General features: G+C 44.2%; 1 protein-coding gene across 1 annotated transcript in view; it reads right to left on the reverse strand.

Moving 5' to 3' along the window:
* JADE3 (jade family PHD finger 3) overlaps positions 1-17201 on the reverse strand; it is a 44106-nt gene extending 26905 nt beyond the window's left edge. Inside the window, exon 1 of the mRNA XM_018573152.1 lies at positions 16944-17201. The gene's annotated coding sequence lies outside the window, so the exon portion shown is untranslated. The remainder of the gene's footprint in view (positions 1-16943) is intronic.
* Positions 17202-24917: the final 7716 nt, after the last annotated feature.

Genomic DNA, 24917 nt, shown 5'->3' on the forward strand with positions numbered 1-24917 from the left:
TGTATCAAAACTTTGTATTGTGAAGGGCTGATAAAGTGGCAGTAAACTACCAATAACATGGTTATAATTATGGCTGCAAACAACTAATCGATAATGACAATAGTTGTCAACTATTGTCATTATCGATTAGTTGGTTGGATCCCCTAGCTCTCCTCTCCACAAAGCCGTCTTTCCCTGGCTGAAGATATTCAAGCTTACAATACTATTATTTTAAAAAAATGTATAAAAAGGTGGGGGGAAAAAAATAAAATGTTGGTTTCGTCCTGACAAATTCTGCTGCGGGCTTCCACCCACAGTGTGATTGCCCGCACGGTACCGCAATGATATGCATTCCACGGCTAGAAAATTGTGCATGCAGTTTTATTCCTAAGTAAACTTTATGTTTGCAACATTGCATTTGTGTATGTCATTTTACATTAAGGATGGTATTTAATTACTAATCGAAAAAATAAAAATAAAAAAATAAAAAATCAGCCAACTAATCTAGGGCTGCAACTAACGATTGTTTTCATAATTTGTTAGGTGGCCCATTTTTATTCAAATCAGGTTAAAAAAACAAACATCTTTTATTTAAAATACACAAATGCAGTGTTACAAACAAAGTTTACGTCAGAAGAACCACTGCAATACTGCAAGCCCATTTGTTGCAATTGCAGTACCGCGCGTTCCAGTACGGCCAATCACACTGCTGGCAAAGGCGCATTTTGGGGGTGCCACTGAAATGAATGGGACTGCAACGCGCCCCCCGCAGCAGAATCTGTCAGGCCGAAACTGAAAATTACTTTTTTTTCCCCACTTTTTTTTTTCTTCAATAAATGTATGTATTATATTAGAAATTTTAATGAGTTTCATGGATTTAAAATTCAGAGTTAGGACTTACCGGTAACTCTATTTCCATTAGTCTTCCAGGACAGCATCACGAGATGGAATCTCCTCCATTAACTGAAAAACTCCAACCAATATCATAAAATAACCAAACTTTTATTTAAACACACAGACATCTGACAAAAAAATACAAATATATATAAAATTATATAAAAGGTCTAAAAATATAAAAGCCCAGACATCAGTTTAACGTTAGCCATGAATATTAGCTGGAGAATTATTGCTTTCACTCAGGCGCACACGGAGATACCAGACATGTGCAGCACAATCACCATTTTCGTACTTAGGTGCACCCAACTTACGTGTCCGCTAGTATGAGTCCCTTCACAGGGTCGGGCACTTAAAAAAAAATGTTTTGGTATATTTTATTTAACTTTTTTAAAACGTCTTATTTTTACTTCATTGCTATGTAATAGCACACTAGAGATGACAGGTTCTCTTAAACATGTAATGTAAACATAGCAGGCGGTGGCTAGGAGCAATAGCCAGCTTGCTATTGGCTACTGCAATTTAAAATAACCAATAGCAGGCTTGCTAGTGCGCCAAGCTGCTGGATGCGAGCAAGCCATAAGAGGGGGCACGGAGCAGCGGCGGGGACACGAGGAGGAGCAGCGAGGACAACCACAGGGAACATTGAGGAGCAGCAGTTGCACCGTGGCAGAAACAGAGGCACCGGGCACGCAATGGGGAATGCAGAGACACAGTAGTCTCTCCTCCACAATGGCCACCAGCTTTAGACCGCAGCACGCAGATGCTCCCATTGGGGAGGCCAACGATGAGCATAGCAGTGTCAGGAGAGTGAGATATGGAGCTCTCCTCACCGCTGAGCACCAGCTGCAGGGGTCTGTGTCCCCTCCCATCACCGCTGGGAGCAGCGGAGATCAGATGGGACACAGAAACAACTAAACGAACAATCAACTAACTGACAATGAGAATCGTTGACAATCGTTGATTTTATTGATTAGTTGTTGCAGCCATAAACTAATCCTTAGTTGCAGCCATAAACTAATCCTTAGTTGCAGCCATAAACTAATCCTTAGTTGCAGCCCTAGACGGCAGAGGATGTCAAACCCAAAAGTAGACCTGGTGAAGATGTCTACATATGCACGAGAGATCGCGGAGGTCACAGCGCTAGAAGAGGTAGACTTTATTTCCTCTAAAATCAAACTGTTACATGGAAAATGAATGAAGTCTTTTTTTTCCTACAATCAGATTCAAATCCATCCCGGAAAAAAAAAAGGAGTTGTAATCTCAATGTTAAAGCTGCTTTTCACACCTACATGTCGCAGTAGCTACCACTGTGCGTGTGCGCGATGTGCCAGCACAAAATATGGTAGTGCCGGTCCAATTTTAGATTTGCTGGGGTGTGTTGGCAGCCCATTCAATGATGTATCACGCCCCACGACTTAAAAGGTCACAAGTGACATAAAAAGGGTTTGCCATTAAAAGGAGAATTATGAGGCGAGTGATTTTCACTCAGCCTCATAATCTGAGCTGACCTGTGACAATGAAACAGTCACAGGTCGGCTCAATAGATCGGAAAGTGAGCGAACACATACCGTCGCTCACTCACTTCTCGATCCTGTCCCTGCAGAGAGCCGTGACTGTCACTCACAGCTCCCTGCAGAGATACCCCGCGTCCCTGTCCGATCCTCCAGCGCTGACTGGATAGGCAGAGCCAGCTGTCAATCCCGCAGCTGGGTGGATCTCGACAGCATTGTCGGGATCCGTCCCAGCCTCTCAGTATACCGCGAGCTGTAGATGGCGGTATACTGAGCTTTGGGTCACGGGAGAACGCTAGTTTGTGTTCTCCCATGACCCTTAAGAGAACTATGGGGAAAAGTCCTGACCCCATAGTTCTCCTTTAATCACTGCAACTGCTTTTAACTAAAACGTAATATAATGAAAACAAGTGTGATACAAATTTCAAAGTATCAAATACCGGCAATGCAGAAAATTATTGTAGAACTAATACCCAAGTGACAAAATGTTCTGATATGAAAAGATAATAATGCAGAGGCCATGGCCCAGATCTGAACACATAACTTGTAACCCTGCAAGGGTTACTCAGGAGAGCTAAAGGAACATCATTTGTGTCAATGGGCAAATGCAGCTTTGTTCAGAACATCAGGATGAGAAGCTTCTGATGTCATTCACAACTCAATGACAGGTGCAGCTGACCTCCTCTAAAGCTTCTTCTGCATTCCCATAGAATTGTATGGAAAGAGGAGTTCTGACACAAGCACGTTAGCATTAAGTATTCCAGAAATGTGGTTTTTGCATCGATATTCAGTGGATTTGTGAAAAGTAAATATACAAATAAATGTTATCAAATGTAAAAAGCTTTATTGTTTGCGTATACAAGCTGACCAGTCTAAACCTGTACACCAGTAATGTGAAAATTAACATCACCACATATAAAGTGAAACTGCTAATAACGAAAGACCAGGCTCTCAAAATAACCAGAATGAAAGTCACAATTTACTTATGGTCACTGCATTTCCTGTATTCCAAAAAAGAATGGCAAAGCTATTGTACATAATACCCAGTATGTATATATAGATATTTCAACATTGTCCTATATCTACTTTAAACAGCAAACATGGAGACAGAGAGCAGCTCTTAATGCCCCAATTACCTGGTAATTCTAATAAAAATACAAAGGTCACGGTTTCTTGAAAGTTATTCAACATGGTACATATGAAGTAACATTCCATAGAAGCTGAGATGGCACAGAACATAGATAAAATCATCGACCTTTACCGAGCAGTATTACCTTACAAATACTTTGCTGTATATTTAATAACCTGAACACCGATCAATGTGTGAAATCATTAAAAGGAGACTTCAGCTCTGTGCGGAGACCAACGCCTCTGTAAAGGAGGCCATACACTCTACAACCATCGCAAGACTTTAGTCTTGCGATGGTTGTACAGGGATTAAAAAAACGTACGATCTGCCTATCTTGGACAGGCAGATCGCACTCTCGATCATCGCAAGCCCGCCCCCCTGAGGGGCGGGCTTCCGATGACCGCAATGCTGAACGGGCAGTGTGCGCGTGCGCACACCGGCCCGTTCGGCATTTGTCTTCCGAGCACCGTTCTAACCAGCCGAGAATCGTACGATTCCCGGCTGGTTTTCAAACATGCTGGTTCGACAGAAGACGTGCGACCGTACAGTAGAAACGGTCGCACGTCTCCGTTCACACTGCTCGATTCTCGTACGAAAAACCGATCGCATACGATTATCATACGATAATCGTGCGGTGTATGGGCACCTTTATAAGGACATGATGCACAGATCAGCTGAAGGATATAGTCAGGTCCTGTCCCCAAATATAGAATGATCTGCAACATATTGACAGTGTATCTGTTATTGGATCTGGGGATTTGTTTAGCACTGGCTTTCCTGAGCTTAAAGTAAACCTGTGCTCAAACTATACACACTAAAGTATTTACATTCTAAAGTAAAAGAGCATCTGTGCATCTAAAAGCATTATAGAGGTATTCACTTTCAAAGTTCACAACACAGGCAGTGAAATCTTTGCTTCTTTTCTATAAGAGCAGATCTTAGCAGTCCTCTAATGTAAAAACCAGCTTGCGATTCTAAAGGTGTTAGAATCCAACTTAAGGCCCAAACAGGCTAAACCATAGACACAGCTACCCTTTTCTTTTAGTCTCTATGGGCGTACTGGACTGTGGACCTATCAGCATCGCTATCTCATTCCCTCCTATAGGCAATCATTTCCAGGCCTTTGAATATAACACATGCAAACTCACTCTAGATGCATCCCCCTCCCCTCTTCCCATCCTGCTCCCTCCAATCTTATTCTTCCTCATGCCTCTACCCACCACATCGTACCCTTTCCATCTCCAAATCTTTCTTCCCCTGCCCTCCTCCATGACAGCGCCCTTTGTCCCTTTGCTCTACCAGACTGTCTCCACCTGTAAAATGTGTCCCCGATAACACTATAGCCCTCCACCTCCCTCAGCATTGTGATTTTATATATTCATTCATTCATTCATTCATTCTCCCATACACAGAGGTACAGAACAAAGAATCAAAATAGACAAGGTTATTGTTCCTCTGATTTCTGATGAACAATGTAATTTATCAATTAAAAGAAATAAAAGGAAGCTGTAAATTTGCTTGTGTTTGGCTTTAAAATCTGATTTTTTTTTCTTTTAAATTTAAATCAACTGAAACTCAACCAAGAGTCTTTTTTTGTGAAGTTTGAGAATGAATCCTTCACAATAAGCTAGCAAGGTCAGGGATGACCTATTTTGAAGCTATTTTATTGGTTGGTAGGGTTATGTAAATAGTTTAATGTCCATAGTCTGGGCATAGTTGAACTGCAAGTTACCATGACAGTACGTCTACAGATTTAAGAAACTTCAATACACGCCACTCGGAATGGATGAGACATCCGAAACCACCCAGCAAGTCTACTCAAGGGAAACCGATTTCCTAAAAACACAACCATATGTTGTTGACATTTAAAGCAAACATAACCTGGAATTGTATGCATGAATGATATCTTCACACAGTGCAGTATAGTCAGGTAAGGCAGTGCCGATAAATCACATTACAAATCCTGACAGTATCTGCATGAATACTCTTCAGCTGCACACATGGTTACAAGTCTGCCTCAAAACTATTTAGATAGACAATGCTAAATGCCATTTCAGTAACAGTGGAACCTAGAGATCTGCTTCATAATACATGAAGATGAAGAATGCCACATCCTCCAAAAGGTCAGCAGTTACGTTATTCTAGAATGCAGAGCTACAAAGCTCAAACTGCTACCAACACCATGACAACATCCATGTACCATTTACAGTTCGATTTATTTATCCATAAGTGTACTCATTAAAATATGAGGGGTTGCCATTGCTCTGTGCTGGATGTTTGGCTTCCTGAGTCACTGAACTGGAGCATACATGAAAATAAAACGTTGGAACACCTGCTCTGTATATTTGTTTTGGGTCAAGGTCTCAAAAATATGAAAACCATTGGATCGGCAAAGCCAGGGAACAAGCATTTTCAGAGGGAGATGTCCGTGATGTATGAAATTCTCCAGTACATGCATCCTTTTTATCATTAGGTCTGTTTTTGAGAGATTCTCAGAATAATCATAGCAGACACCTTCTTCCGAGTATCAGAAAAAAATCCAATCCTTTGATGACTTTAATAAAAAAAAGCGCGCATCTGTCATTGAGGAAGATTCATGAAACTTTGTTTGGCAAGGGTCATAAGCGGTCTGCTATTTTAGGTTGGGAGGGGCTCTCAAAAATCTACATGTAAGTATTGAACAACTTAAAGTGACATTAAACCCTCAGATTTTGTAACAAACCAATACTGTAATGTGTGCCTCACTGTAATCCATGGTTGTTTCCCTTCTCTTTGCTGCTCTTCCTTTTAAATCTGCATTTCTTCTCATGCTGGGGGAGAACTTCTGTTTTGCAGCAGACTGCCTTGTCTCTGGAATGGATACATGGTGTCTGTGTACAGGTTCACAACCTGAGCCAGCACTACCGGAAGAGGCACTCAGCTGCAAAAGGGAAGTTCTCCCCAAGCATGAGAAGAGAGGATTTCCCCCCAGCAAAGAGAAGGGAAACAACCATGGATTACAGTGAGGCACACATTACAGTATTGGTTTACATTAAAAATCTGAGGGTTTAATGTCACTTTAAGCTTCAGCACAGAATTCTCAACTAAATCTGCAGTAACATAAACTGGTTCCCTTCTCCAGAAGAGCCTTATAATAAAAATTAAAAAAGTGCTTACGAGGCTGAAGTCCAACCCGAGGACTGCACTACACCTGTATAACCAAGCCACACACTTCACCAGGACGTGTTGCTGCTGCAGGTGAATCTCAGTAACTGAGGAGCTCAGTTCCTGGTAGTGACAGTAGGAAGGTTCAAATTTCTAAAGCCAAACCTTTTTCCGTTGGATAGTGCAGGGAGTGGCTAAAACCCCCCTTTTCTGTCTAACTCATTAGAGGAGGCTTCATGATAACATCAAGAAGTTAGGGGAACACCAGAATAGGGTCCCCTCCCTTTGGAAGATTTCCCTTTAACGCCTATTTCAGGAAACACTAACATTTTAGATTTCTTATCACTTTCTGTCCTGGTCACACACAGAGGATAAATCTATGTGGGGTTTCTTCTGCTGGACCATAGAAACACCTCCTTATACAGGGGTGGACTAATTCATTTGGATTTCAGGAGTCAGCAGGCTTGTTTTAGGAGCCAGCTCCATTGTCAACATCTTGTTGGGCATCGGTTGTAATTGTTAAGAAACACGGACCTAGCTCCTGGGATTTGTCCAGCCCTGTCCTCACAAAATGGGATGTGTTCTGTAGTCCAAAATGGGTAACTGGTCAGGGCCGCCAACACTACTACTGAAGACATACATACACTTTAACAATTATGTTTTAAAGCAGGGGTCGATCACAATCTACCAGTCGATCATATAGCTAACACTTTCGCAATCACAATCACAATCTGCTTACTGGCCCTGTTTCTCCTATGGAGAAAGCTGTTTTCTGCAGTTGCCCACATGACCCGGATGGTGGCACCTCAGACACTTTGGGCAGCCTGGGCACAGTGCTGTATGTTTCCTGGCTGGCAGTGTTTCTCAGATACAGTGGCAGGAAGCAGACAAGGCAAGTGGGCTGGGAGGTAAGCAGATCACTGTTCCCTTCAGCTCCAGCTTCTCCATTCCACCTATGTGTGTCTTTAAGTTTGTGTAGTCCCAGGAAGGGAAAGGGAGGGAGGCTGCGCATATTGCAGTGGCTCCATAGAGACCTGGCTTGTGATCAGAACCACTGCAAAAACAAATGTCATTAAAAAAAAAGGGATCCAGTGATGAAAGGAAGAGACTGAACTAAACAAATGAACAGACAAGGTAATATGTAATTCTGGATGCGCTAGCAACTTTAATCGATTAGGTTTCATACCATTTTGAGGGCTTGTTCACAGCACATCCAGTGCGTTCCAGCATGGTTAGATGCTAGAGCCCACTGGATTGCATAATTACAGCCTCCCTGCGTTCTGGGGCGGCAGGGCGCGTGGTGCTGCTTGGTATTGCAGCCAAACCTCCCGCAGTGCAATCTCAAAAAAATTGTGGAGGCTGCAATTATGCCATCCAGTGCGTTACAGCAACTAACCATGCCGGACCGCACTGGATTTGTGCTGAATGAGGTCCAGTGAGGGCGGCTGTTTTATCACGCAGTTTACTGTCTTCCTATTTGTAATGTACAAAGCATACGCTCAATTCAGGTCTCTGAAGAGCAGCAGCCAGTGTATTGTGAACAAATGTCACGTCTGCTTTTTTTCACACTACACATCACATCCACATTGTGGGGTAAATGGGGCCCACAGAAAACAATTGTGACTGGAGTTAATCAGCTGCTGAAAAAGCCAGACACTGTCGTTGGTGTGAATGAGCCCCAAAACAACAAGAGATCAGAGCCAGCATTAATTATTAGGCATATGTAGGTCTGCAGAAGTCTGCATTATGGTGAACCTGTTGCTTTCCCCGCATGAGAAAAATAAAGATTCACATTAAAGCAGCAAAGCGGTTACATTTTTACCACCACATACGGTGTTTGAAAAAGCTATGCAGAAATGACTTACTTTCTAGCAAGTGTTTTATGCCCTTTATTACTTAGAACTAGTCGACTGTTTATGTAGCTTCATAGACGTAATTATTTATTTGAAAATTGAAGAAAGAAGCGAAGTTCAGTATCAAACAGCGTGTTGGCGATTTAGACGAAATCAAGTTACTGGCAGACTACTTGCTGTAAACCTGTTACAAACCTGGGTTGTTCAAACAGAGCATATGCTGAATAAATAAGAATACATAAGTAGGGTTTGTTTATGGTGAAAACAGTATGCCCAACAGCACATCAAGATACATAGGAAAACTATATAAAAAAGATCAACTTTCCTATTCAAGCAGGATTAAAGCAGATTTGGTTTGTTTGCAACTGCTAGCAGGTATGTTTTATGGCAGAATAGACTCAATCTGCCTGCCATACAAGCTCTACTGGAGATGCACTGACACCGATACCAGTATCGGTGCCGATACCGAGTATTTGGGCGAGAACTCATACGAAATGCTCCGATACTGGAACTTACAGTCAGAGGGAGATTTCTTCTCACCAGCAGTGCCGCAAGGGAACATGGATACGGCTTCCTGGCCAATCAGGAAGTAGGGCGGCGGGTTATGACTCACCGCCCGGCTTCCTGATTGGCTGGGAAGCCGGCTCCATGCTGCCTGGCTGGGAAGAAAGGAAATTGAAAATGCTGGCAATGGGAATGGCAAAGGTATAATGGAAATTGCATCGCTGGAGGAGGGCACTTTGCCTGTTAAGTGTGTCATAGTATGAAGATTTGCCGTGCATACTTACACATTATGGCAAGAGCTCCTGGTGGCCACAGAAGTCTGATTCCACTTCAAAGCAGAACTAAAGGCCAAACTTTTTTTTTCTCACCATTTTGGAGTAACCTGTTGCCGTCCGCACTTTGTGAAAAAAAAGGACGGACGGCACAGTCTCATTGGCGGGTTGCCGTCTCCAGACGGCTACTTTTTTCTGCGCACGGGCAGAAAAAAACGGCCCGTTCTTTACAGCCGTTACAAGCTGTTTCACATACATACGATCGGTGGCTCTATAGCCTGCCGATTGTATGTATGGGTTGTCTGGCTGCGCGCGCCCCCTCGAATTTTGCTGCTGCCGCCCCCCACCCCCCGACTCCTCACCTTCAATCCCGGGATCCGCTGCCCCATCTGCGGCCCGGGAGGGTGTCAGGAGGTAAGATGGGAGGGAGGTCAGCATCGTCCTCCTTGCTGATCTCCCTCCGTGCTGTGAATGTAGAAGTAATGTGTATTACATCACTTCCGCATTCACCTGTCAGTCATCTGAGAGAAGAAGCTGATGAAGCAGATCTGTGCTTCATCAGCTTCTTTTTGGGTCCCCAGGTGACATTAGGGGTCTTGGAGACCCCTAATGTCTCCATAAAGAGGACCTGTCAGTGTGCCTTTGCTATTATATAGGGGGATTGTTATCCCCCTATGCAATAGAAATAACAGTAAGTGTAAAAAAAATAAAATTAAAAAAAAAAAGAAAAAAGTAAAAAAGAAAAAAAAAGTCACATATAAAAAAAAGTTAAAAAAAAACCCCAAACATTTTTAAGTCCCCCACCCCCACGTTTACGCACATATAAACGTAAATACGCGTTCGATGCGCCAGTGACAATTGCGCTACACGTTAACCATCGTCGCGAACGTCGGAGGGAGAGCAATCATTTTAGGGCCATCAATCACTGATAACACTAAACTGATGAGCGGTAAAAGCTTTTAAAGCATCGCCAATGGCCAATTTTGGATATTGTAGTTCTTTGAGGTTTTCGCACGCGCAATTTTAAGGCTTGACATGTTTGGTGTCTATTTACCCGACATTACCCCGTCTTGTATTTTACCAAAAAATTGGGTAATAATAAATGTTTTAATAATTTAATATAGGGGAAACAGTTTTTTTTTAAAAAAATGCGATAATTTTTCCTTAATATAGTAAAAAATAAAACCCGTAGTGGTGAATAAATACCATCAAAAGAAAGCTCTATCTGCCCCCTAAAAATTGTATAAAATTCATTTCAGTACAGCGTTGCATGACGGAATAAATGTCAGTCAAAGTACTGCAGCGCTGAATACTGAAAAATGGCCTGGATGGGAAGGGGGTTTAACACTGCGGACTTCAAGTGGTTAAGGGAGGGTTATAACTCCTGTCACATTTTTTTGCCATCTGTGTCCCACTGGGAATATTGTCTTCACTTCCGGTCTGAAAGCCACACCATTAAATGAGACGAAGTCCTTTTAAAGTGAAGGAAATCCCTGGTGGCCAGCAGGGTCCCAACTGGAAGATTTCCCATCTATTCCTGTTCTGATGACAACCCAAAATTTCTGATTCTTTCACTTTCTCCAGAAAAGACAGAGATTGTGAATCTCCTGAATGGGAACACAGGCCCATTCACACTGGATCCATTGCAATACGTTTTTCAACAAATGCTAGTGGAAGGGCACCAAAAATAGAATGGGTGTGAATGGGGCTAGTTCCCACCACTGTGTGCGGGGGAAAAAAGAAAAAGTTGAACATACACTACTACTACAAATCCAGTGTGAACTAGCCCCATTCATTTTTCGGCGCCCTTCCATTAACATCCGTTGCAAAAAACGGATTGCAACACAAGGGATCGGAATGAAATTGGAAAATACAATTCCAAGTCAACAGATCATCCGTTGACTTGTGATTTCCTTTTGGTGTGAATGCACCCCAAAAGCTGAACTTGGCCCTGGACCCTACTGGCTCCCACGCTACCTAATTTTAGTTGAGACCACCCTGACATATAGAAAAACCAATAGGGAATATTGGAAGGTGGGAAGCACAAAGTCACATGAAAAAAGTCAAATTTGCATATAGGTGAAGTGATCTGCTGAGTGTTTTGACATGCTGCTGACACAGACAACCTCCGCCTATGCATTATTTCATCGTACATGAAGAATTGCAGAGTTTAGTGCTGTACAATGCATCATGAACCTATAGCAACCATCCTAGGTAAAGATATACCCAGTCCAGCAGAGCTTTGTACAGTGCTTGTGCTAAGCAATTACAGTGCAAATAATAAACCAGAGATACTGAGTGCAGACAGCTTAGAAATGTGTCAAAACACAGGAAGATTTCTGTCAGTTGTAAAAAAAACAAAAAAAAAAAAAACTAAAAAGGGATCATGCGTAGACAGTCGCTTTTTGAACCTCAACAACTTAGGTCAATATTTATATTGTCAGCATCCGTGTGCACACATCAAGGCTAACAAGTGCGTCAGCCTTGCTTTATGCAGATGAAAACTTCTGCTGCAATGTTTTTTTGGGCTCCTGGGTGCATCAGTGCTGACAATGCAATTCACTGTGACCAGTGAATAAACGTTCGGCAAACGCCTTGGAGGTGTGACATTTTCATGCCCTGGAGGACTATGGGCTCAATTGACAAGGCTTTAAAACACAAGAATAAAGACTGTTATTTTAGCCATGTGACTGTAATTTTCACATCTCGTATAGTCACCATTAAAATATGTGAAAGCAAACACCGGGGGAACAGGAACAAAAACAGTCCCTGGGTTATACATAAAGTATGATGGCATGTTCACACTAGCCCTATGTTAAAACTAATCAGTGGGCCAGTGCCCATTGTGTGCATTGCGTTGTTACAAGGCAAGATTGACTTTTTTCTTCTTCAACTTCAGAAGACACACAGAACCGACTTAACCACTTGCTGACCGGGGTGTTAAACCTCCTTTCTGGCCAGACCATTTTTTAGTATTCAGCACTGCGCTACTTTGACATTTATTCCATCATGCAACGCTGTACTGAAATTCATTTTTTAGGGACAGATAGCGATTTCTTTTGGGGGGTTTTATTTTTTACTATACAATGAAAAAAGTTTCGGAAATTTTGATTAAAAAAAACCTGTTTCCCTATGAAATGTTATGATACATTTATCACCACCCTGATTTTTTTGGTAAAATATAAAAGACGGGCTCACGTCGGGTAAATAGACACCAAACATATCAAGCCTTAAGATTGCGCATGCCCGCAAAATCGCAGAAAAAAACAACACCCAAAACTGGCCATAGGCAACACTTTAAAAGCTTTTACTGCTCATTAGTTTAGAGTTATCAGTGATTGATGGCCCAAAATTATTACTCTCACTGCGACGTTTGCGGCGATATGTAACATGTGTGGCATAATAGGCAGAATCATCGTTTTCATATGTAGACGCTAACAAGCCCCCTATGCAATAGTCAATTTACATGATAGGTCCTCTTCATAGAGACATCAGGGGTCTTGGAGACCCCTAATGTCACCTAGGGACCCTCAGAGAAGCTGATGAAGCAGAGATCTGCTTCAGCAGCCAGGAATGACAGCTGAATGCGGAAGTGATGTAATATACATCACTTCATGCATTTGGGGACCGGAGATCAAAGGGAGATTGTGTACTGTTCTCCCTCTGATCTCCTGTGACAGAGTCACCGTGCCGGTCCCAGCGGATCTCGGGAGTGGCGACGGCGGGGCGTACACCCGCACCTAATACAAGCAATCGGGCGTCTTTACAGACGCCAGAACGCTTGTATGTAAACAGTCATCTCTGGCTGTTCACATTTTTGACAGTTTACCCACTCGTGCGTGGCGCTCAGAGTTTTAAGACGCCCACACGTTCCTATAAGACTCCGGTCCAGCTGTTTAGGAATGACCAATGGACGGGAGGTGGTTAAAGAAGGGTTCCAGGCAAAAACAATCTTAATACTTGCAGTGAGGCAACCCCTGCAATACAAGGGTTAAGGGCTCGTTTTTGCCTGGGAGCAAATATAACAACGTTATAGTCACCCAAACCGCGATCCCGGTTGGCTGTTAGACCGGTCCCTGGAGCCTCTCTCCCCCCTCCTGCAGCCTAAGGTTCTGTGAGTCACAGTGTATTGAACATGAGGACGCTGAGGGACATACCTTCACCACAGAGGAGAGAGGCTTTAGGGACCGGAGTAACAGCCAGCCGTCTCAGAGGATCAGGTGAGCATATCTTTGTTATTTTCACTCCTAGACAAAAATGAGCACTTAAAGTGACATTACATTCAAAATGATGCATCTTGATCCGATCATCTTCTTCTTTCCACTTACATTCAGCAATCCCTCCAGCGCTGGTGCTGGTCTTTTATCTAGCATAGACTCCAGTCTCTTCCTGTCCCATGGTGTCTCCCCACCCTGTGCGCTCCCGGCCACGCTCAGCTCCACTGTGTCTCTGCTTTTCTCCGTGCCGAAGATGTTTAGTGTGCATTCGCCCGCACTCATCCTCCTGCATGGTCACTCGAGAAGCTTCAGATCTTCAGATGTGAGCAAGCGGCAGAGGCACAGATAAGTTTTTACCTTTTTGGTGACTTTTTTTTAAAAAGGTTTTTGCATATATCTACAGCTTACTAGCAGTATATATGTGCAATAACAAAGGAGAGTTTAATTCTACTTTAACCCTTGCAGTACGGGGGTAGCTCCACTGCAAGGGTTAAGATAATTTATTTCCCGGAGTTCTCCTTTAAGGAGGGTGCTGGTGCTGTGTGAAAAAAATGCTGACATGGTCCATTTTTCACACCGTAGCTCACCTCATACCAGTGTTGGTCACGCACTGCATTTGTGAAAACAAATAAATGAAATGTTACTTTGGCATTTCAATTAAGTTTAAAACACAAAGTAAACAATGGCTTGCATTGTAACAACGTGCCCCCACAATGGACACCACCGGAACTTTTCTAGCGTGCGGGATGTTGTGAAGGAGCCCTAAACGCTCCACACAATCCTTGCATCTCCGCACATGGCACGTGAGGGAATTGCTGAAACTAATAAAATAAAAGAAGAGTGAAGCACACTGGATTTCTTGATAATGAAATAAATAAAAAGAACAGCATTCACAAAGGCTGGAAGAGTAAATCAAAGAGTGACATTGTGTGCCAGGTACGAGCGTAAATTGACAATCATCACTCCCTCTTGAAATGCCAGCATAAAGGATAAGTGGGACAAATTGTAACCTGGAAGTATATGCACGGAGGCCACCACCACTCAAGAAAATATATGGCCAAAACAGCTATCATCATTCCTCCAAGATGGAACCTGACAGCAGAGTGGTGGTGGTGCCATCTGATCACTCAGAAGTAGGCTGAGCTGACTGACTCGGACAGAACTTATATATTTTATTATCACACTATGTGCAGTGACTCTTCAACACTTGATCAATGCCAGGGCACATAGAAAGTCATTGTTTTCTATGTGCCCTGTTCACACAGCCCTCAGATAAGTTGTAGAAAAAATGCAGACATGCTATTTTTTCACGTAACACACTGGAGCTTGCCTGAAGTCACCGTCTGATTTTGTACCGCAGCAGAGCTACAATGCATAGGAATAAAAGAAATGTCAATGAATAAAATGTAAAGGTGACATTTCAATAAGGAAAAGAAAAAAGCTCAAGTGTGTGTTGCGTTATAACAAAGCAAGGCTCCGCCACCCATTACCAGCACACAGTGGACACTAGCCCACACGCTATCATGGATCATTTTAGTATAGGCCTAGTGTGAGCCTCAATATTAAAATATATCAAGCTGTTCTTATCAGTGTATTGCCCTCTAGGACAGTGCGTGGCGGATCAGAAAAATCCACCTCGCTGCAGCTTGTGTGTTTCTGTAAAAACGCGTGTCACATAACTGTCGATGGCAACGCATGCAATACACATGTAAAACACACCCTGCATTCTCTTTAATGTTGATGCAATGCATTAAAATGCACTAACAGTGCATTATACTTCTGAAGGGGATACACACGTGCGTTTTTTAACACAAAGGTGCAAAAGGGCCCCAATTTGTTTCTGCCAACTGTTTGTAGAATTACGGTGATGGAGAGGACAGGTTATTACTCTATTGTGAGGTAAAAGGAGATACTACACCCAGCACAGTGGTGTAGCTATACAGATCTATATGGTTCAATATGAACCTCCTTTTAGATCAGGGGTGGTCAAATCTGGCCCTCCAGCTGTTGTAGAACCACAAGTCCCATGACGTACTGCAAGACTGACAGTCACAGGCATAACTCCCAGAGGCATATTGGGATTTGTAGTTAAAAGCACAGCGTGAGGGTCAGAGTTGCCCACCCAATTCAGAGTGTAAGCTCTGACACGCAAGGTCCTCCTAACCTTCTCGTATTTTAACTGTACTGTCTCCCTTCAGTGCCCGTTCACACAAGCCCATCTGCTAAAACACTGCATTTTAGCAGGCAAGCTAGTGCATTGTGGAAGAGTTGAGTTGTTGCCATTTACAGCTTCCTATAAGTTTATAAAGGAGTGTATGTAAAAATGTGTACACTGCATTCAGGTCCTGTCATGTGGCCCTGAATTCAAAACCCACCGCCCTTCATGTTGTGATGTGAACAGGGCACATAGAAAACAACCGGGACCTAGCGTTGACCAGAGGCGTGTTCAGTTGCTCAGCTGCTGGGAGTGCCGAGTTAGCAAACCGCCGCTGAACGCTGTGCTACGAGTCAGCGCTCAGCACTGCTAATTTAGCAGTCGCAACAGAAGTGAATGTGGATGCAGAGCACTGATACTAGGAGATGATTGTTTAGCCTTGCAAAGCGCTTATTTCTAGGCGCTTCCATTGAAGTCTATTGGGCCAAAAACGCTCCATTCTGCTGTGAAAGTAGCTTTTGCTTTTCCTGTTCACACCATAGCATGGTGGGAACGCAGGACGTTCTGATGCACGCTCTCATGCGTCCCCATTGATTTCCATCGAAAGGGTTCCTGGATACACATCAAAGCAGTGCTTGTAGCAAATTCTGCAACACGCGTTCCACATTTTCCCCATGCATTTAAACATGCAACGGCATTGCAAGCACGTCTGACGTTTTTGACGTGTTCCATGAACGTGCATGGTTTTCCTGCTTTTGCCTTCACACAACGTGATGGTATGAACGTGGGTTAAGACGTCAGGCATCTGAGCGCTCATACATGAATGGACACCATTTAAAAGTATGGGATTTTGGTCATTGTGTAGATGAAAGGAAAATGCTCCGATGTGAATGTAAAGCCCTCAGTAAACTGTTGGTGTGATCTAAAGCCTTTATTGTAATGAGAATATCCAGGCAGCAGCAGAAGGGATGCTGACACAGGTCACAGGCTGGACACGCTGTGTGCCTGACAGGAGCTGCCTTGGCGCCAATTTTCAGAGCAGTGCCGGGAGAGTGACAACACTGTCCTGACATGCCGCACACAGGCGGGAGGGGGCCGCTGACATAAGGTCACCTTTCCAGCCCCGATAGACAGGAGGAGCAGAGTCAATGTACACACCCAGGACTGCCTGCACACACAAAGCATGGCTCTCCGGGGACAGCCCCGGTGTGACAACCACATCAGGCATGGGACACGGTCACGGCCTGGATTGTAGCGAGGGGGGGGACGCAGGGGATCTCACCTTCTCTGGTGCAGCTCTGCCTTCAGCCTCGGTGTAGCGCGCCCACTTCAGTGCTTGTGGAGGGGCCTGTGCATTCCCGAGCCCGGGCCAGCCTGGCAGCAGCACCCTGGGCCAGTACAGAAAGGCCGGCTGTCTGGATCGCTGGAAGGAAAGCTCGCCTCAATGTTTCCTCCCTGATCGCAGCCTCCCAGCAGGCGCACACATCCACACACAAGAAGCCTATTGTATTGACACCGCTCGCTGGCTTCCCACGCTCCTCCTCTTCCACTTCCTCCCTTGTTGCATCCCTTCCTCCCCTCCCTGCCCCTCTCATCATCTGTCTGCATTCCAGTACTGGGTCCCACCGGCTGTGACCCCGGCATCATCATCATCTGGGGGTGCTCGCATGTGTATATGTCACGCTGTTATTAAAAGGCCGATCACTGACACGTGTCTGCACCTGAATGTCACCCCGACTTTATTATCTAAGGGGTGCCCACATAGGCCATGCGTATACATTTGTTAAAGGGCCGATCACTGACACGTGTCTTCCTCTGAGAGCTGTGACCCCCGACTTCATGATCGCATATAGGCCGTGTGTGTATATGGCATTCAAGAGCCGATCAGCGACACGTATCTCCCCTTGCTGTGTGCACTTTCTAATACGCGGTGCCAGGTGCTTCCTCTGAGGTATGGCTCAGCCTTCTCAGAACAGAAGCTGATTCTTTCTATGATTTCCATTACCATGCCACAAGTCGAGGCCTTCAGTCTCTAGTCTGCATTGTCATGCATTTTTTTGCTGTGTTTGTCCCTGTTCACACAGGGCATGGACTTTAGGCCCCTTTCACATGGTCGGTTCATTCAGGTCTGATGCCCAATTCTGGTCTATGGGCAACAAGGTCTAAAAGGACGGGCGTCTGTTTACACCGAGATACCCCAAACTCCGACCAGGTCCAGAAAAACACTTCCATTTCGCTGGACCTGATCATGCCGGATTGGAGGCAATCTGATATAAAGGGACACATGTCCTATAGACCGACATGGGGTCCGGTTATTTCATTTTTTTCCCTCGATTGCAAAGTGGTGGAAAAACTTGGACAGGCATGGATGTCACAGTGGTAACATCCGATCCATACCACAGCCTGTGTAAAAGGGGCCTTAGGCTGACATGAGCGTCTTTGATCATTTTTCGGGGGGAATTTTCCTTAAAAGAGAACTATGGGATAACCTTTTTTTTCCCATAGTTCTCCTCAGGGTCACTGGAGGACATATGCTAATATCCTCTCATAACCCAAAAGGCAGCATATAGCGGAATTTTGCCCGCTATATGCTGAGAACACTACAGCTGGGACAGATCCCAACAATACTGTCAATATACAGCCCACTGGCTGATTGGCAGCGGTCTCTGCCTATCTGGAGGCTGAGCCAGCTGTGCCCCTCCCCTGTCTGTTCCTCCAGTCAGCGCTGGAGGATCGGGGAGCGGGAATCTGTGGGGCGATGTGACTGACAGTCACCACTCTGCATGATCGGGAAGTGTGCCGATCGGCGGTACGTTTTCTCTCACTTCCTGATCAATAGAGCCGACGTGTGACAGTTTCAATGACACACATCGGCTCTAACTATAGGAGTTAGTGTAATTCACTCACCCCATAGTTCTCCTTTAAGACCTCATGTATGCCGCGCTGCGTTGAACACAGAAGTTATCACTTGTTCCTGGGTTCAGAGTTTCCTGGGTTTAGCCATGTTCACAGGGTTAGTTTTGTAAAACCAGGATGGACGGTTCCAGGACACAGGCATTTCTTGTTTGTATAAATTCAGATAGACTGAACGCACTATCCTAGACACTGCTGAACGTCTTATCAGGGGAACTCAATATCGTGTTAGAATTTTGGCATTAATGCATCCTAAGAAACGTCTGCGCCAAATTCTAAGACATGTTGCACCACTTTCCAGACTTCTACTGACTCCTGTGCCAATTTCAAGCATTCTTAATTTTTATCATTCTGGCACTGTGCTGCAACATCTCTAATAAGCTCCAACAGATTGGTAATGAGAAAAGTGACGCAAAGTAAGAGCACGTACTCTTTGGCGTAACTAGTCTATGGCACGTTCATATGGTATATGTCTGTCGCAGTGTGTGCAGCACATACCTCAGGTGCGACATTCCTTGAAACTTGAGGATCTAACTGAAATCTATCTCAGACACATATAGGTGTGACACTTTGGACAGAGATGGGACACACCTATTTACTTTGTTAGTGTGCATATATCTGTCCCAAAGTTTGTCTGGCAAGCCGTCAGTTTCATAGGTTTGCGCCAAATTCATGAACGCTATGCAGCCTTGCACATGAATTTGGCTCAAATAAAAAGCCTATTTCTGTAACCCTGAGACACGTTTCTTATGTCTCAACCACACCACATTTAGAAATGGATTTCAATGCCCATTTGCATGGGGCCTTAGCCTACATTCACACCTGAGCAGAACATATTTCTAGTGATTTTTAAGCTTTTTTTCTGAGTTTTTGCATGTGTAAACACGTTTTTGAAGCATTTTTCAAGCTTTGTGCAAGCTTTAGGCCTTGTTATAACCAGGGCCGGATTAACATAGGGACTATTTGAGCGCCAGCTCTGAGCCCACCACTGAAAATAGGCCCGACCGACTTGAATCGGCTGTAAATTATCCCCGCTTCCTACCCCCCGACTCCCTGTCACAACTCCCCGACGGCCCCGAACTACAGAGCTGCCCACATGTGCACCAAGTGGCAGGCCCCACCTCCCCAGGCATTCCCCCAGCTCACTGATTGGCAGCAGGACAGGGCCTGTAGCCTATGCTCGGAGATGCGCTCGGATTGGCTGGACATCGAGCGCCACTCTCCAAGATCTGCATGAAAGAGGTGCCAGGAAGCCAAGTGCCACTGGCTGAATGGGCCGCCACCAGGCTCACTGAACTCCTGTACCAGCTGCTCCAAAAGTAAGTGGAGGAGGGGAGTCCTTTGTTATTGCTGGAGTAGGGGAGCGACCGCTGAAGAGCCACTGTCAGGGCCAGAGAGGGGAGCCCTAAGAGGGGGTATATGGAGGTCCTGAAGTATAAGGGTCCTAGAGTGTTATGGGGGTCCTGAGGAATGAGGGGAGTTTTTTGGGGCTCCTGCAGTATAAGAAGGGTGTTATTGGAGTCCTCCAGTATGGGGGGGTTGTTATGGGGATTGTTTTAGGAGGTTCCAGAGGTATGGGGTGCATTATGGGAGTTCCAAGGTAATGGCGGTGATATGTGGCAGTCCTGAAGCATTGGGTCAGCACGGGTTATTTGATTGGGAGGAGGCTGTTTAGTGGTCATTTGTTGGTGTGTTACTTTCAGCAGGGTTGTTTTGGTGTGTAATGGTGGTTAGGGCAGTTTGATTTTTTTTTGGGGGGGGAAGGGGGGGTTTGATGAGGGAATGTTGCTGTATTGATAAACGGGGGCCACTGTTTGGGTCAGCAGGCGATAGTGGGTACATTGTGGTTAGCAGGTGATAGCGGCAGCGGGTTTATTGGGGTCAGCGGGTGATAGCAGTGGAGGGTACAATGTAGTCAGCGGGTAAGAACAGCAGTGGGTCCATTGTGGTCAGCGGGTGATAACAGCAGAGTGGGTACATTGGTGGCAGCGAGTGGTTTTTAATTTTTTTTGATGGTGTGGAAATGATAGAGCTGATTGGAAAGCTCCAGCTTTAACTCTGCAAGGGGGTGTGTTGGACATTTGCAGACAGACCACTGCTTCCAGACAGAGAGCAAGAGTCCTCTACAGCATGCCTTCGGGTGACAGGCTTTTCTTTTAAGGCTGTAGCTGAACTGTAAGGTCGGATTTATATTTGTGTGGTAACACGCGTTGCTTTAAAGTGCAACATTTTTGGGGATAGTGTGGAGAAGGATTTTTATTCTGCCCCCTTTAGGAAGATTCATCCCCTCTATCTGTCCTGGTGACCGTTATCACTGAATCCTATATTTTGTATGGTCACCAGAACTGGAATAAAATGGGAAATCTTCCAACAGGGACACTAGTTCTGGTGACCCTGCTGACCACCAGGGATTTCCCTCACTTTGGAGGGATTTCCTTGCGCTTCTTTTTGTGGCTTTTGGACAGGAAGTGAAGGGAAATCTTCCCAGTGGGGCACAGGTGGCAAACCAAAGCTAACTGGGGTTATAAGTAGGGATGCACCGATACTGGTTTTTCAGTGTCCAGTACGAGTGCCGATATTTTTTTTTCCGGTTCTAGCCAATACCGAAATCAGCATCCCGAGGTTCTGGCTAATCAGGAAGCTGGTGTTCTAACGAAACACCGGCTTCACTCTGCAAGACAGCCCGGCTTCCTGACCAATCAGGAAGCCGGGTCATGACCCGCCGCCCAGACAAAAAGTTTTCTTTAACTCTTGGCACTAATGGCTGCCAGCTGAACGATCCACTTGCTGTGGCATACTCAAAGTTTTCAACAGTTAATCACAGTTTTTTTACACAGACTTGAGGGGCTGCTCATCCAAGGCCATGACCCGCTGCCCGGCTTCCCGATTGGCCTGAAACTGGCTCATTGCTCCCTCGCAGTACTGCCGGTCAGAGGGGTAAAAACTTCCAGCTCGCTCCCGGCTGTGGATTTGTAGCTTCTCGAGCGGCCATGCAGGAGGCTGTGTGCGGGCGCATTGAACAGTAGAGATAACCGGCGGGGAGAAGAGGAGGGACACAGGGAGAGTCAATGCATGCAGCTGTGAACGTGCACGTCGGACAAACACCATAGGACACGAGGAGTCTGTGCTGGATCAGAGACCGGCACCAGCGCTGGAGGGATTGCTGAAAACAAGTGGAAGGAAGAAGATGATCGGATCAAGAGACATCATTTAAGGCAAGTCCTAAACAGATACAAAAAAATATGCATAAAAAAAGATTTGCTTATTATTTTTATTTTGAATTATTCAATATCTACAGTGATCCAATCTTCGTATAAAAGTAATAATAATCTAGCTGTAAAGGTTTAAAAAAGGACATTACAATTTGTTCCATACCTTTTTTAAATACAAAGAGATTTTCTAGATTTATATGAAAAAAACAACAATATTTTTAGAAATGCATAAATCCTTTGGAATAGCATCCACCGTTTTGTCATCACACAGATCGGTGGGACGTAACCAGTAGCTTATGATGTTGCTTGTGGTTGCCTCGAAGCTGGTGCATACCATTGAAGCAGATGCATGAAGTCAAGTGCAGGTTGTCTTGTTTATATTATCAAATTAATTGGTGTTTGATGTGACGTGTTGACACTTGTTATATTTTAATGTAGCTCATAAGCTGGACCCGTCATGAGAATTGTACAGAGATTGTTCTGGCATGGTTGTACATCTACACTTATTGAAAGTCATCACTGAAGTCACCGTCACTGGCTGAAGAAAGATTGCATGCATCACTGCTATCATACATATGTACATCGGACACAAACATTTTATAGAAAGAAGCCATCATCATTTTACACAAGATTTGTTCACAGAAATGACTGTTTCACAGTAAAAAGGACAATTCCATTTGAGTGCATTTACAAAATAACAAAAAGGTAGAATGCTATAGCTGCATCATTTGCTATAAAATAAACATGAAAAATAATACAAAGTTGATTTCTGAATCTTTTATCGTTTCCCAAAAACAAACCTTTTATAGGGCCTTTCTGAATGTAAAATTATTTTAAGCAATATTTACCATTTTACCAAACTACTCCACTTAAGCTACTAAAACGATTACAGTATTATACATGTCAACATAGTGCAAGTTTAGCCTTATCACATTTGCAGTTAATATTAACACTACAATAACCATTTATTTTCAGATAACAGAATGGGAATTTATTAAAACAAAATTGAAATAAAAAAATAAATTTAAAGAATGAGTTCCTAGTGGGTGTTTGTGACAAAGTTGGCTGATCTGGAATGTGTTTGTTTTGGTGGAAAGTTCCATAGAATCCTTTAGCATCTTAAGAGCATCGTAACAAATATCACATTTATATAATATCAAGTCATGTCCACTTGTTTTCTCTTTGTTTAATCTGCGAGTTCTAGAAGTAGTACAGGTCCCTACATGTAATATTTCCTTTCCAGCACCAGCATTTGCCACCAATCTTTGTTGGTGCAGATGTTGGGGTCTGTCCACTGCTTACATTTAGTAGCTTGCGTTTTCCAGAAAGCATGCAGAAACATTTGTGCTGAAGCCAGACTTTACCAAAATTCAGGAAATTATATTTAAAAAGGAGAAGTATTGGGAGAGTAAAATTTACTCTTCCCAATACTTTGAGCCAGTGTGCGACACTGCATTTGTCCCATGCCAGCTCTATAGCAGAGTGATCACGAACCACTGATCGCTCAGTTCATGAGCTTTGCCCTGCAGAGAGTGATGACTGTCAATCACCGCTCCCCACAGGGATTTCCCCCTCTCTTGCTGTTTTACTTTCCCACACATTAATATGGCCTCGGTTACAGGGGTTGCAAAACCAGTCAGTTGATCTGCTGTTTTACCGCCCCCCCCAGCTGCAGTGTGAGCACTGTGGTTGAACAGTGCTTTATACATTGTTGCAGCTGCCATGCTTTACGTGGTGGCAAAAAATATACAGCATGTTACGTTTGGCAGGCAGTGCCACTTGTAAAACGCGATCATTGCAATGAATGGGATTTTGCTACAACTGGTTCAGTGGGTATTGTAATAGAAAATCCCCATCGGACTTTTAAACAAAACACCCAAAAAACTGCATTCAGGAAGGAGCAGTTTTCGCAAAACTTTTTTTTTTTTTTTAAATAGAATAAGGGGTTAAAACCTCTGTTTTTTTTTAAAACCCCATTAGGTAGATTCACTCTCTCTAATTGCCCTGATCACCAAAGTCACCAGGAATAAAAGGATGGATAAATCCCAAATTTTGAGGTGCCACCAGAAAAGGAATAGATGGGAAATCTTCCAACTTGGACACTAGTTCTGTTCCTGTGATAATTGTCTAAGAGGGAATTTCCCTCATTTTGGAAAGAAAGCCTCTCTGTTATAATGCCTCCAGGTCTGCCAGTACTACTGATGATGTTCACATAATCCCTTGCAGAATTTCTGCTAGTACCTCTAATGGCGCTAACAGAATCCCTGCTAGCAATTAAAAGCCTCCCAGAAACAAGGTGCATTAAAGCACAAGTCCTGGATGTGGCCGATGCTGGGTCTTATCAGCTACCCAGCCATGTGTCTAAAGAGACATTCCGAGTTGTCTGTTTTGTTGATGACCCAGATCAACCTGGCCATTCTCATGCCTGCGTATCACCTCTGCCTGGACCCGATCATCCTGCTGTCTTACCCGTTGTCTACCCCCGCCCGGACCTGACCATCCTGCTGTCCTACCCATTGCCGACCTCTTCCTGGACCCGACCATCCTGCTGTCTTACCCGTTGCCGACCTCTGCCTGGATTCGACCATCCTGCTGTCTTACCACTTGTCAACCTCTGCCTGGACCTGACCATCCTGCTGTCTTACCACTTGTCAACCTCTGCCTGGACCTGACCATCCTGCTGTCTTACCCGTTACCAACCTCTGCCTGGATCTGGCCATTCTTTAGTCTCTCCCTGTTGTACCATCTCTACAATGTAGCTTTCTAGTTCGCCACGCATTCTCTGGTATGGCGCTCCCGAGGACTGCGACCTGGTACCAGCACACAGCATCTCCACCATAAGGCGTTCAGGTAGACTTTGCACCTAGGGTGAACCTACATCACCACCAAGGGGTGTTGCCGTAATACTCACTTCCTGTTGTGTATACAAGATAGGAAGTGAAGGGAAATGTCCATAACAAGAAACAAATGGCAAGGAAATCAAAAACCGACAGCAGTTTTATCCCTCCCCTACTCTATTCAAGTTTCAAAGTTTTTTGGTTTTTTTGGTTTTGGCTTTAGATATATTTAATATTCTCAATTGAGCCAATATAAAACCAAGGATAATCTTGTTTTGAGATAGCGTCACTTTT

The sequence above is a fragment of the Nanorana parkeri genome, unplaced genomic scaffold, assembly GCF_000935625.1.
Source record: "Nanorana parkeri isolate BGI_ZX_2015 unplaced genomic scaffold, ASM93562v1 scaffold2253, whole genome shotgun sequence".
NCBI classification, from domain to species: Eukaryota; Metazoa; Chordata; class Amphibia; order Anura; family Dicroglossidae; genus Nanorana; species Nanorana parkeri.